A 13,733-nucleotide genomic window follows, 5' to 3' on the forward strand; every position below is an offset into this window, starting at 1 on the left:
TCGACATAGCAGTTCCAGAGGCAGAGTTGCGAGCTGCTTGGGCAGGTCTTCGCCATGCCCGGCAGGTGCTACGGGCCAGCTCGATCATCCTGGAGGGCGACTCGGCTACAGTTATTGGGTGGATCCGGCGGGGACCGAGTGGTGAGAGCACTGACCATCCTCTGATCCGGAACATTAGGATGATGGTGAGGGATGGCGTGGCCTTTGAGGCCAAACATGTATTCAGAGAGGCCAATGGGACGGCTGACTGGGTGGCTGCATACGCGGCCCACCATTCCGGATACGCCCCGTGGGCAGGAGAGAGAGAGCTGCCATTGGCACTACATGAGATTGTGTATTTTGATTTTTTTGGGCGTATTCAGACACGCGTTGTCTGAAACCCGTTTAAAGCAAAAAAAAAAAAAAAAAAAAAAAAAAAAAGGAGGGGGAAGAAGGAAATTTTAAATATCAGACAAAAGATTTAAGATATCCAGAGAAGGAAATCTTAAATCCCGGCCCATTTCATTAAGCCAATGAGACGGATAACATCAACAGAGGGAGTAAGAACTCCCCTAGCATCTCGAGGCTCTTGAACATTAATAAGGTCAGCAATTGCTTTAATTAAACAAACATTCCGCCACAAGCTTATGATTAAGTTGGATTGCATCCTTGAAAGAAAATGTCACGAAATCCTTGGGCTTCTTGAGGATCTTGAAAAAGTGGAGGCATCGCTCAGTTGATCGGGCGATGAATCTTCCAAGAGATGTTACCCGACCAGCAGGCTGTTGCACCTCTCTGATCGTCCTTGGCGATGTCATTTCTTGTAGTTTCCGGATCTTCTCAGAGTTAGCTTCAATCTTCCGTTGCATTACCATGAAGCCAAAAAATTTTTCCGAGGTGACTCTGAAGGCGCACTTCGGGGGGTTGAGCTTCATTTGATATCTCTGGAGGGTGAAAAATGCCTTATCCAAGTCGGCTATATGATGACTAGCCGTCTGGCTTTTCACTAGTATGCCGTCGATGTAGACCTACATATTCCGTCCGATCTTATCTTTGAAGATCTTGCTGACAAGCCGCTGATAGGTTGCGCCAGCATTCTTCAGTCCAAAAGGCATAACCCTGTAACAGTAAAGGTCCTTATTAGTAATGAAGGCGGTTTTCTCCTCATCTTCTGGCACCATCCGGAACTGATTGTATCCGGAGAAGACGTCCATGGAGGTTAAAAGTTGATGCCCGGAGGTGGCGTCGACGAGTTGGTCGATTCTCGAGAGGAAAAAGCTATCCTTTGGGCAGGCTTTATTCAGGTCGGTGTAGTCCATACACATGTGCCATTTCCCATTGGCTTTCTTCACAAGAACAACGTTGGCGAGCCAATCAGGGTAGGTGACCTTCCTGATGAAGCCCACTTTGAGGAGGTTGTCGACTTTTTCAACCACCGATTGCTGCCGGTCTATTATTAGACTTCACTTCTTCTGTCGGACCGGCTTGTGGGTCGGGTGTACCTTTGAGCTGGTGGACCATTACCTCGGGGTTTACTTCCGGCATGTCAGCAGGCAACCAAGCGAACATGTCTGCATTAGCCCGAAGGAACTCAATCATATGAGCTCGGATCTCTGGGCCCAAACCAGACCCGATCTGCACAATTTGGTCGGGTCGGTCATCCCTTAGGGAAATGTGAAGGAGGGGTTCGCCGGGCTCACTTCGTTTTTGCCTTGGTTCATTCCATACTTCTAACCCTCTAATAGGTAGTGCTTGAGGGGGCTCGGCTGACTGCTTGCCTTTGAGTGCAGTCATGTAGTACTGCTTTGCCATTGCCTGATCCCTCGAATTTCGCCGACCCCTCGACTTGTGGGGAACCGCATGAGAAGGTGGTAGGTAGATACCACAGCTCGGAGGGCATTCAACCCTGGTCGGTCGACGATGGCATTGTAGGCCGAAGCGACCCGGACCACGAGGAAGTTTAACTTCACAGTACCTTTTTGGGGTGCGCTTCCGACCGTGATTGATAGGCTGATGACCCCTTCGACGAGTACAGAATCTTCTGTGAATCCGACCAGAGGAGTATTTATTCTTTTAAGTTGCTCTTCAGTCATTCCCATTCTTTGAAAGGCATCATAAAACAAGACGTCTGCATAACTTCCATTATCTACCAAAACTCTTTTTACATCATAATTTGTTATGGTAAGGAAAATAACTACAGCGTCATCATGGGGGGTTTCAACACCCTTCAGATCTTCGTTGGAGAAAGAGATGACCTCCGCAGTGCACAGATGCTTTGAAGAAACTCCTTCTCTCCGGCCCGGCACCTCAGGTGTTTTAGGTTGCCCTCCGCCAATGGTATGGATGACGCCTGCAACAGGCCGGTTGTTGTTTTGCTCCTCAGGCGGCTCATGGTTTTGTTCCTCGGACGCCCTCCTTTTAGGTTGGCCGGTGACAAACCGACCCAACCAGCCCCGGTGGATCAGTGCCTCGATTTTATCACAAACCTGATAGCAGTCCTCCGTGTCATGGCTATAGTCTTTGTAGAAGTGGCAATATTTGTCCGAGCACTTCCGCGGCACTGATGGCCACATCTTTGGTGGGGGTCGGAGGTAGCCCCGACCCTCAATCTTCATGAGAATCTCAGTTCGGGTAAATGTGAGGGGAGTGTATTTTCCAAACTTCGGGAGGAGAGTGAATTTACTGAGCTTTTGGGGAGGGACCTCGGGCAAGCCGGGCTCCTGGGCTGGAAAGGATTTTTCTCGCACCGAGGGGATCTGCTCCTTGGTCGAGAGCGCTCCTCATGGTGCTTCTTCTGCATTTTAGCTGGCCGCTCGGCCGCCTCACGCCGAGAGGCCATGGCTTCCTCGGCATTGGTGTACTTCCAAGCTCGGGCCAACATTTCTGTAAAGTCAGCCGAGAAGCTTTTCTCGATAGAGAAAAGGAGCTTGTAGAACCGAGCTTCGGTCTTCAGCGCCAACATAGCGATGGACTGGTCGAGATCGCGAACCTTTCATGTGGCCGAGGTAAAGCGATCGATGTAGTCTTTCAGGGGTTCTCCTTCCCTCTGCTTGATGGCGAAGAGGGATCCGAGGTTCGGTGCTGATGCTGGTTGGTGGCAAAGTTGGTGGCGAGCTGCCTTCCCAACTGCTTGAAAGAGAGGATCGAGTTGGGCTTCAGCCCGAAAAACCAGAGGCGAGCCGCCTTACGGAGAGTTACTGGAAAGACCCTGCAAAATAAGGTGCCTGTAGCCCCTTGGAGTGTCATGAGGGCCTTGTAGCTCTTCAGGTGATCCAGAGAATCGGATAAGCCGTCATATGGCTCTATTTGCAGCATCTTGAACCTCTAGATGATCAGCTCGTCGGAGACCCGCCGAGGGAATGGAGACTTGGTCGTGAAGTTGACATCGACGTCGCGCTTTGGAGCCTGGTCTCGGAGCGTTTGGATCTGTCGCTCTAGCTCTTCGACCTTTCTGTTGAGCCTAGGCGCCTGTGGTCGACGGGGCCTCTCCGACTCTTGGTCGACGCTACAAGCAGCCCGGCACGGGGCGGATCCTGCCTCTGATGGTTGCTCTCGTGATTGAGGCGTCATGCTTCGGCGCAGGCTCTCAGGGCGGCAGCTGCACGGTGAGCTCTCTTAACTTGGATACCGAGCTCGATGAGAGCTTCAACGGTGATGAGGCTTCCTTTTGTCGTCTATCGTGTGCTGTCGGGCAGGAGAACGACGCTGCGGATGGCATCCCATGGATTCACACCCGCGAAGAGGGGGCACCGACTGGACCCTACCTCGCTGCAGGCCTTGGACGGCCGCGGCTAGTGTTTGGACCTGCTGAAGAAGTGGATATTTTTCTAGCTGGACCTGGGGGATCTGGTCTGTTGGTGCAGGTATTGCAGGAGGTGGACTTTGGAGAGAGTGGCCGGGGCGCTGATACCCGGCTGCTTGATGCATTCAGAGCTCCATGACTCCTTAGCCTCATGATCACGACTCAGACCCTTCCTTTAACGCCAAATGTTGTGGTTCAAGTTTGGCCCGAAGGTGACCACGCCGTGAGAGTCGAGGGAGCCGCCGAAATGTCGAGGAAGAAGGTGAGCCACCTCCCGCGCGATGGTGTACCTGCACAAAGCCTTACCAATGGTTCCGGTGAGGGCTCTCCGACGATCAAGTTAGGGTGAATTTAGGATAGATTTCCAAAAGTCTCTTTTGCGTTACCTTACGGGGCTATTTATAGTCTCTATAGAGGTATCCAGATGGCGAAGGTGTGGTCCGTTCTTATCATGAGAGGGGATGGCTTTAAGCCAGATGACGTGTGGCTGAAGCTTGCTTGGGGTGCAAAGCGCAGTCCGTTCTTGTGAATGGTAGTAGGGCGTTGGCAGTCGCAGCAGGAAATGGCTGGAGCGGTATGGCGTTGTCCTTGACTGCCATTGGCCAACGAACAAAGAATGGCGCGGAGACATCGCGATATATGGCCACGTGGGCGGGCGCAGACTGGCTCGCGAATGCGGCCGTTGGCAAGACCAAGCTCGGTGAGGTCGCACCATATATTCAGCGAGGTCAGCTTGCCGGATGCTGAGGTCGGCCTAGCATCCTTGTCTCTAGGGTGTGCTCGGTAGTGCACCCCGAGTTTAGGGGTCGAGGCATGTTATTGGATAAGGCACCCTAAGCTCGGTCGGGGAGCGTTGGCGAATATAAGGGTGTGTTGGGCTCAGCCAGGGCGTGTTGTCTATGAAGAGTACCGAAGCGGCTCAGCGAAGAGCAAGATATTGTCCGGTTTGGGAGAGGACGCACGTGCTTTACATCGTGCGCAGTTCGTGCACGGCAATTTCTCCCTTACGGCCTTGTCCCACAAAAGGGGCGCCTTACTATGAGCATTGGAAAAGGTTGACGCAAGTCGTAGCAGCGAAGTGACCTGTCTAAGGTCTGTTGAGCCCTCAACGAAGTTCGAGCTCGGATTGACTCTTAGTGGGGCTGAGGTCCGGCTTAACCGGTGTTAGGGTTTATTTGGCTGAAATTGGGTTGCCCTACTGTAGTATGCAGGACGATCCATTTTGCCCCCCATCAAAGATGATGTAGGATACTTGGTACCCAAAGTCCTTGACTTCATAAGACATCAAACAATCAACTAACAACCTCCACAGTCTCCCACTCTTTGAAAGATGGTATGCTCAGTAAGAGAGAGCATCTTGAAAACTTCATAGCATTAAAGATGAGGACTTGCATTTAATTGAAACTTGGCACGTCGTAAGATAGTAGGGCTTAAATTTGATGCCTACTCATTAAAAGATAATAATCACGATGAAGCAAGAATACTATTAGGCCGCATATGCGGCCTGATAATATCAATAAGTAGGTTCCATATGTGGGTACAAAGTGCTAAGTGGGCCAACTATTTGGCCCACATGCAGCATTGTGCATGTGATTATTTTGGGGGATCAAGGCCTTCCTTTCTTCACATAGCCTGTATCATTTCAAGCTAATAACAGCAACTACCTTTCGAAGGCTTTAATCCATTGATACTGATGCCCGGCATCAGGAAAACAAGAAATCGTATGGCAAATTGTTGCCAAATGGATGTGTTATTTTCTTGCAATTTTAAGGGTGCAGCATGAATATGCTTTCCACTTTTAAGAATGCATGATTACGTTTTCCATCGAGCATCACAATTGGTAGATCAAGATTGTAAATCGGAGAGAGAGGATTAGTAGAACAAGCATATGGGTTAACAAGAGATTTGAGGAGGAATTTCAGCACTGCACTTAGGTGAGATTGGTTGATATAGTAGTTGATTGTTTCTCCACTTCGGCTTCTTTTAACTTTCATTAGATATCACCGCTATAGGAGGAAGAGCAGTGCCAAGGTAGCCTGTCCTTTCTTTATGGTTTGACAAAGCGAAGGCACCTAGAAGGATATCAAGAAAACGTATCCTTGAGAGCTCCTTGGTCAAATATGGACCTTTTAGATCCAAAATATGCATGCAAATTGCATTTGGAGGTATTGAGAGAAGTCGATTTGAAAACTGAATCTGAAAATACATCTTTATGAAGTGGAATTTCTCATGACAGTACAAAAGAAAGGATATTTCCTGGCGCTATATTGAGTCCTTACCGACGCTTATAAGCGTCGGTAGGTTGCCTGTCGACGCTCCCAAAAGCATGGGTAAAGCGTCGGGCAGGTGGGGGTAGGCATAATTTGCGCCAACGCTTCCAAAAAGCGTCGGCCATATGTAAATATATGCTGACACTTTTAAGCATCGTTTAGCATTAGTTACCCGACGCTTAAAAGCATCGGCCAATATCTTAAAACCATGGATTGTTTTGGACTAGGCCGACGCTAATTAGTCGCGTCAGCCAATGTTCTAATATCCAACGCTATTATGCATCGATAAATGCATCGGTAAAGGCCCTTGTCTTGCCGACACTTATAAGCATTGGCAATAGTTATTTTTTTAAAAAAAAATTATAAAAGTAATTTTTTGATCCTGTATATATTAGATTCCAACAAAATAAATATACTAAATCACATATATAACAAAATGTATGCCACACACAAGAACTTTTCATTCAAAATGTTCATATTATCATATTTGATTACATTATACTTCAAAAATATTAAAAACATACATATCAAATTTCTAAATAAACAATCTACGATGCATCAATGGCCGATGGCATCATCATCTCTACGAGTAGATGAAGTATCAGCAACCTACAAGAAAAAAAAAGATACTTTAGAAACTAAGAATACGAAAGTCATCACGCTCGTACAAGAATACACTATAATTACGTAAAATATTTATATAGATTTAGTTATTTACCGGAGGGGCAAATCTCTGCAAAAAAGATGAAATATGGTCAAGCTGATCCTGCAAAGCTTGTATCTTCAACTCTGCCATATTGGTCATATGATGCCGCCTCATCTCCTCTATCCTTATCTCATATGACTGCTTTATCTGTGCCATCTCTGTCTTCATACTACAAACTTCTGCAGTGCTACTACCTTATTTGGCATCTTGGATATGTCGGCTCACTGCAGACAACTGAGTGGGGGTAACTCCAATGCCATAACCCCTCGCTCGACCAAAACGTTCTGGGCCCATGAATTTGGCATAGACCTGAGCTTCGACGTGATTGGCTACGTCGGATGATGATGACTCCTCGACACGCTCTGAAATAAGAGTTGTAGCTCTTTCCTATATCTCTCTAAAAAAACAGTCACATTAATATTTTAAAAAAAATAAAATTAATAAAAAAAATTAACAAATCAAAAATGAATATATACAACTATATCTCTCGACTCGTTCTGGACAAAGCTGCCATCTCGGTGGGTGTGAGTCATTTTATAAAACTCTATCTCACCAGGCTCCCTTCAATGCTCTTTTATCTACACACACGAAAAGTATATTGGCAAACTATATATCATGATACGTGCTATATGTTAGTAGAGTTTCAAATAATTTCAAAAGAAATTACGAATTCATTTCTACATCTCGCATAACTCTTCGAGCCTGAAGTGTGAGGAACTACTTGAGATGCTTGTGCAGCTCTACCAATATTAGAATATGTCTGCCAAAATAAAAGTACATAGTATAATTTGATTCAATGTATATATTTATAATTTATATTAATAATAAAGATAATATAAGATATTGAAACAATATACGTGACCTGTTCTCTTTCAGAAAATCAGTAGTGAACAAGCTCCCTCCACTACTGAGGGTATACATCAGGAGGACAAATATGAGCAACCTCCTCCTCTGTCATACCCTTGCGCTTGTAGTCCGTCTTCAATTTCGCTTTATTCTTTCCATTTGCGGTTGAGGAACTTTAGCACCCAATCATGGCCCTTTGGAAGGAGTACAAATTTACCCTATAACAAGATACAGAATGTTATAATAATACTAAACCTCAAAATTAAAATTATGGTACTAAGCAAATTAACATACAGAAGGTGTCAAACTAAAAAGAACAAATTCAATTCATTACCTGTATAAGTCGTAGAAGCTCAACCTTATACGAAGGAAGTATTTCATTCCACTTCATATCGTTGAGCGGACACAGCTGATCCTTGCATGCAACCGATCCTAAAAAGCTTGATAGAAGACTTCCAGCTCTATTGATGGGCTACCCCAATTCGTTGCATCGGATGATGATCTTCTCACCCTCACGAAGATGCCACACATCCTTTGCTTGAGTGGGTCCCCATCTTGTCCTCACCGTCCCTGGTCCATCTATTAAAATTAAATAAAATATGCCTCAAAAGTTGAAGACAAATATGAACATAAAATATGAACTTTAAATCGAATTATCCTGAATTCGGAGCTCATCCTCCCCTAGGCAATCAGCAGGAGGCTCGCGCTGAGATCCAGACTCGTGCTGCTAGTGCTCACATGGCTGCTGGGACTGCAGGGGCTGAGAATGCTGGAACTCCATATATCTAAATCGTCTTCCTCAGAGCATATTGTTATCTAGTATGCACAAAAAAGAATCAATTTTAGTTAAATGATAAATTTATAGTAAATGAATTGCTCATAAAAGAGAATACAATAACTCATTCAACGTAAACATCATAAATTTTACTTACCATTACGAAACTACATTCTCATTCAACATCCGTCCTAATCAAACTCGTTGGTGCATTTACTTCATCAGTTGGCACAACATTATAAGGCATACACTGAGTATAAGTATCATCGTCCTTCTCTTCCAATTCTTTTTCCATATCATACAAGTCCTTAGGTTTTGTCTTAATAACAAAAGACCAATTCTTATCTTTTGAGTCTTGCACAAAAAACATTTGTCAAGCTTGAGATGAAAAAACAAATGGATCATCTTTCAATAACACACATGTATGTATCAATCTTGAAAAATTTACAAGTGTAAATTCATTTATGTCTTGCCTCAAACCTCTAGGTGAGTTTATATTCATCCAATCACATTGAAATAATACTACCTTAAACTTTTTATAATAATCTAACTCATAAATATATGTTAGAGCACCATAATAATTTTTTCCATTTGCCTCAACCATAACCCCACTATTTTGGATTTTTCTAAATTTCTCACGCTCTTTAGTATAAAATTTAAAACTATTTTTAATGAACCCATCATATCTGTTGATAATATTATTCGGACCTCGAGCAATGACTATTAACTCCTTAGATCTATTTTTCTCCATCATCATTGGTACCTAAAAAGAATTATAGAAGTAATGATTAATTTCTCTCTATAGAAATTAAAAAAAAAGCTTAATATATTAGACATCTAACCTGTTTATAAAGCCATTCTGGAAATAACTCAACCAACCATCATTGCTCAATCCTTGGTGTAGGACGAATGTTATGGTTGAGACTTCGCTGAGCTATTAAAAATTCTCTGTACGATCAGAAAATTTTTAATTAAGTACCAATATTACATTCTCCTGATATAAAAGTAAATTTAAATTTTAATTAACCATACTAACTTGCGAGACTCGGATATTACATCACTATGAAGTAAGACATAGCGATGTGCCTATGTCAATGATTTTTGGTCACGAACAACACTTTCAACTTTTTCCAAAACTTTTCCACCAGATGAGAACTTGTAAACATCTGCATACTCTATGATATCATAATTCTTTTGAGGTTGATTGAAAAATATTTCAACATCTTCAAGATATCTCGAACAAAGTGTCAAATACTCCTCAGCAATATATTCTTCAGCAATCGAGCCCTCGAGATAGGCTCGATTGCGTACACAATCTTTTAAGCACACAGAAAACCTTTAACAATAAATTTTTAAAATAAATATCAAGCTGATTATTCAATATGAACATTAGAGTTTAGAAAAATCACATCTCAATAGGATACATCCACTGGTAGTAAACCAGTCCACCAAGTTTAGCTTCCGCCGCTAAGTGAATGATTAGATGAACTATAATAGTAAAAAATTCAGGACGAAAGATATTTTCCATATGGCATAGTGTAAGTGCAACTATAGACTTCAATTGATCAAGCTTCTTATGATCAAGAACTTTAGAATATCATGCCTTAAAGAATGATGACAACTGAGAAACAATTGCGAAAACTTGTTACGATCTTAAAATCAATGAAAAGATATCTTGCATCAAAATGTGACAATCGTGACTTTTAAGATTTGAAAGTTTTCGCTCTTTGAGATTTATGCATCGTGAAATATTCGGTGAGTACCCATCAGGAACCTTCATATTTTTCAGAATCGTTAGAAAAAGATCTTTCTCTTGAGTAGACATTGTATAACATGCAGAAGGTGTATAAAATTTATCATTGGCAAGCTTTTTCGGATGAAGCTCTTGTCTTATGCCCATATCTTTCAAATCAAGATGCGCTTTCAAGTTATCTTTGGTCTTTTCATCAAGATTTAACAATGTTCCAATCAGATTATCACAAATGTTATTTTTTATATGCATCACATCAAGGTTATGATGAAGAAGATTATACTCCTAATAAAGTAAATCAAAGAAAATGCTCCTTTTTTTCCATAGTTGCTTCTGTGTAGATGCTGTCATTGAGTCATCATCATTTTCCTAACCATATACGTTGTCTACATTCTCAAAAAAGTTGTCAGCATCCTCAGCAACCTCTGCTGTTAATCTTTCATTCATTGTGCTGCCAACATGCTCCCTTCCCCTCTTCTTTGAATATTTGGAGACCTTACCCAGTATATAATTGGTGCCAAGCATTTGTCTAAAGACTTCAGTTCCAATTGGTAGAATAGGGGCAGATCGTAACTTTATAGTACTATCAAACAAGTCTTTCTAAAATCGAAATGGATGGTTTGCTTCTAACCATCAACGATGGCCCATATAACAGAATTTTTTTTCATATTTTAACCAACACGAATGGGTTGAATCCCCACAAGAAGGACATGCAATATGCCCCTTAGTGCTCCAACTAGATAAATTAGCATATGCAGGAAAATCATTAATTGTCCAAATAAGAGCTGCATGCAATTTGAAATTTTGACCAGCAAAAACATCAAATGCATCAATACCCTCCCATAATTGTTTCAATTCCTCTATTAGAGGCTGTAGAAAAACATCAATATCATTATCTAGGCCCTTGTCACCTGAAATAACCATTGATAGAATTACTGAAGACTGTTTTATACACATCTATGGTGGCAAATTATATGGAATCAAAACAACCGGCCAAGTGCTATATGTTGAGCTCATTATTCGGAATGGATTAAACCCATCAATAGCTAAACCTACCCTAACACTACGAACATCAGAAGATGCCTATCATCAAATGCTTTCCATGCGAGACTATCCGCTGGGTGTCTTAACATTCCATTCTTTGTACGGCCTTCATGATGCCATCTCATCGAGGAAGCCATTTTCGGTAATGCAAACATCCTTTTGAATCTGGGTATAAGAGGAAAATACTTCAAAATTTTAGCCGATTTTTTCTTAGTAGGTGCAGTATCCACTTCAGTCAACAAATCATTCCCGTCTTCTTTATGTTTTCTCCATCGTAAAGTTCCACATATTCGGCACGACTCTTGGTTGATATTTTCACCACGATATAAAATGCAGTCATTTGGACAACTGTGTATCTTCTCGTATCCAAGATTCAACTCTTTTACTAGTTTTTTGGCTTCATACGAAGACGATGGCTAAGTAACACCTTCCAAAAATGCATCTTTTAATAATTGAAGAAGTATAGTAAAAGACTTACTGGACCACCCATTCAAATATTTCAAATATAATAAATGCAGAAGAAAAAAAATCTTCGTAAAATTCTTACAATCCGGATACAGTTTTTGATTACAATCTTTCACCAAGTTATCATACTGAGTTGTGTCATCAGAATGTATAGGTTTCTCAACATGCATGGACTGATCAATAACTGTACGCTCATCTTCTCCTACAATTTTAATACTATATCCAAGAGAATCTCTGAGTATGCCCTTTATATTATCTTCTCCTACAAAATTTCATTCTGTGTCATTGGTTCCAAAATTGAAGGTGTGTTCTAGATAGGAGGGTTGGTTACATGAAGGTATGAACTCTCCATGAAGTATCCATTCAGTATAACCCTTTAGAAAACCACTCCACACCAAATGTTCTTCAACAATTTTTGGATCAAAAGCAGAACCGTTTACATATTTTTGACATGGACATAAAATCTTCTCGTTTATATTAGATTTCTCAAAAGCGAACTTAATGAAATTCTGAACTCCATCCAAATATTCGGCACTGGATCTCAACTTATTTATCCAACTTTTATCCATTCTATTAGAATACCGATTGAACTGCAGTTTATATAAAAAAGATAAACAAAATTAGGGTATGAAGAAGGATGGCCTACATATGTAGAGTAACCGGTTCAAACTGTTAAATAAAAATGAATAAAGGATTGGCAGTGTGGAAGGGCAAATGGAAGGCAGCGCTCACACCACATGAAACACAGGAGGATGTTTAACAGATTCAAAACACATCAGATTGGAGGCGATCGAAATTGCCAGCATAGTGGTGGTAAAGGTGGAAGTCCAGGACATAAAAATGAGAAAAAAAGAGCCTAAAAACACAATTTTATTGCTAGCTAAAAGATATTGCCCAACTTTATACCGATATCTCATTTCTGATCTTCCAAGCTTTAAGGAATAAATAAGAAACATACACCATCAACTAGTTAAAATACAAGTGTCATTGCAACCAGTCCATTTTGTTTTGTATCGTATTGTCATTGAATCAACCACTCCTAGCCATGGAAATGATATTTAGTTTTATGCTACAGTTAGTTTTATCTCCCTAATCTTTTCTAGACCTTTCAGATTCCATTGGAAATGATTTTTCAGTACACATATGTTTAGAGATGAAAGCAACTCCCAAAATCTAATCGTGTAATCTTCTCTTTATCTACACTCTCTTTTCAAGTCAATGTAATTATAGATGATCTTTCCTAGGTTGCATGAGCAACTGGCCCTTCAAGTTTCTTGACAGACCCTTTCTTGCCTAGAGTTCCCTGGTTAGAAATTTAGTTTGATTCTTGGAAGATGGTCTTCAAGAGTTCAGGTTGACAACCAACAGTAGAACCCTGCTGAATCAACCCATGGAACCTGATCAGATTAGAGTTGCCCTCCACAGCTGTGCTCAACCTCGACACTAAGTATTACCTTCCATCTTTTCTAATCAAAGGCTCAACAACTATTGCCAACCACTCCTGTCATCTAAACTGCCTCATCACTTTAACACTGATTGTAATGATTAACAAGTATAACAAATCAGCACAAACCGCAATGGATGACCCACACTTGCTACCAGGCATCAAATTGAAACCTAGTTGTGGCCAATCATTTGGCTTCATATTTCCAAATAAATATCACTGGTCATTTATTTCAAACACAGTGGAGGCTAATTTCATGCTTACACCCTTATTTGACTGGGTATTTCCCACCTTATATCCAAGTTGGACAGACATGATAGCCGTATGGCAATCAAGAACTGCCTACTTTTGTTTCTCCTCTGTCCACATGTGGGGATGAATCTACGTATAAAAAATATTTCATAATCTAAGATTCCATCAGCTCCTAACCATGAATAGGACTGATAAGAGTAATAATGGCTGACAAATATATAAGCATTATGTGAATTCAATAAATCATTCCACTTCATTGTTGTTTAGCACAGGGCATGAGATCTCATTCTCCTTCCATGACAGGTCTGACTCTGTCAATTCTATATTAGCAGACTGGGGGCTTTCCACTAAGACAGAGAGTTATCAGACCTGAATATTCATCCCACATTCAGAATGCTAA

Source organism: Phoenix dactylifera, chromosome 2, assembly GCF_051530095.1.
Source record: "Phoenix dactylifera cultivar Ajwa chromosome 2, Ajwa_hap1_PhDact_Kaust_v1.1, whole genome shotgun sequence".
NCBI classification, from domain to species: Eukaryota; Viridiplantae; Streptophyta; class Magnoliopsida; order Arecales; family Arecaceae; genus Phoenix; species Phoenix dactylifera.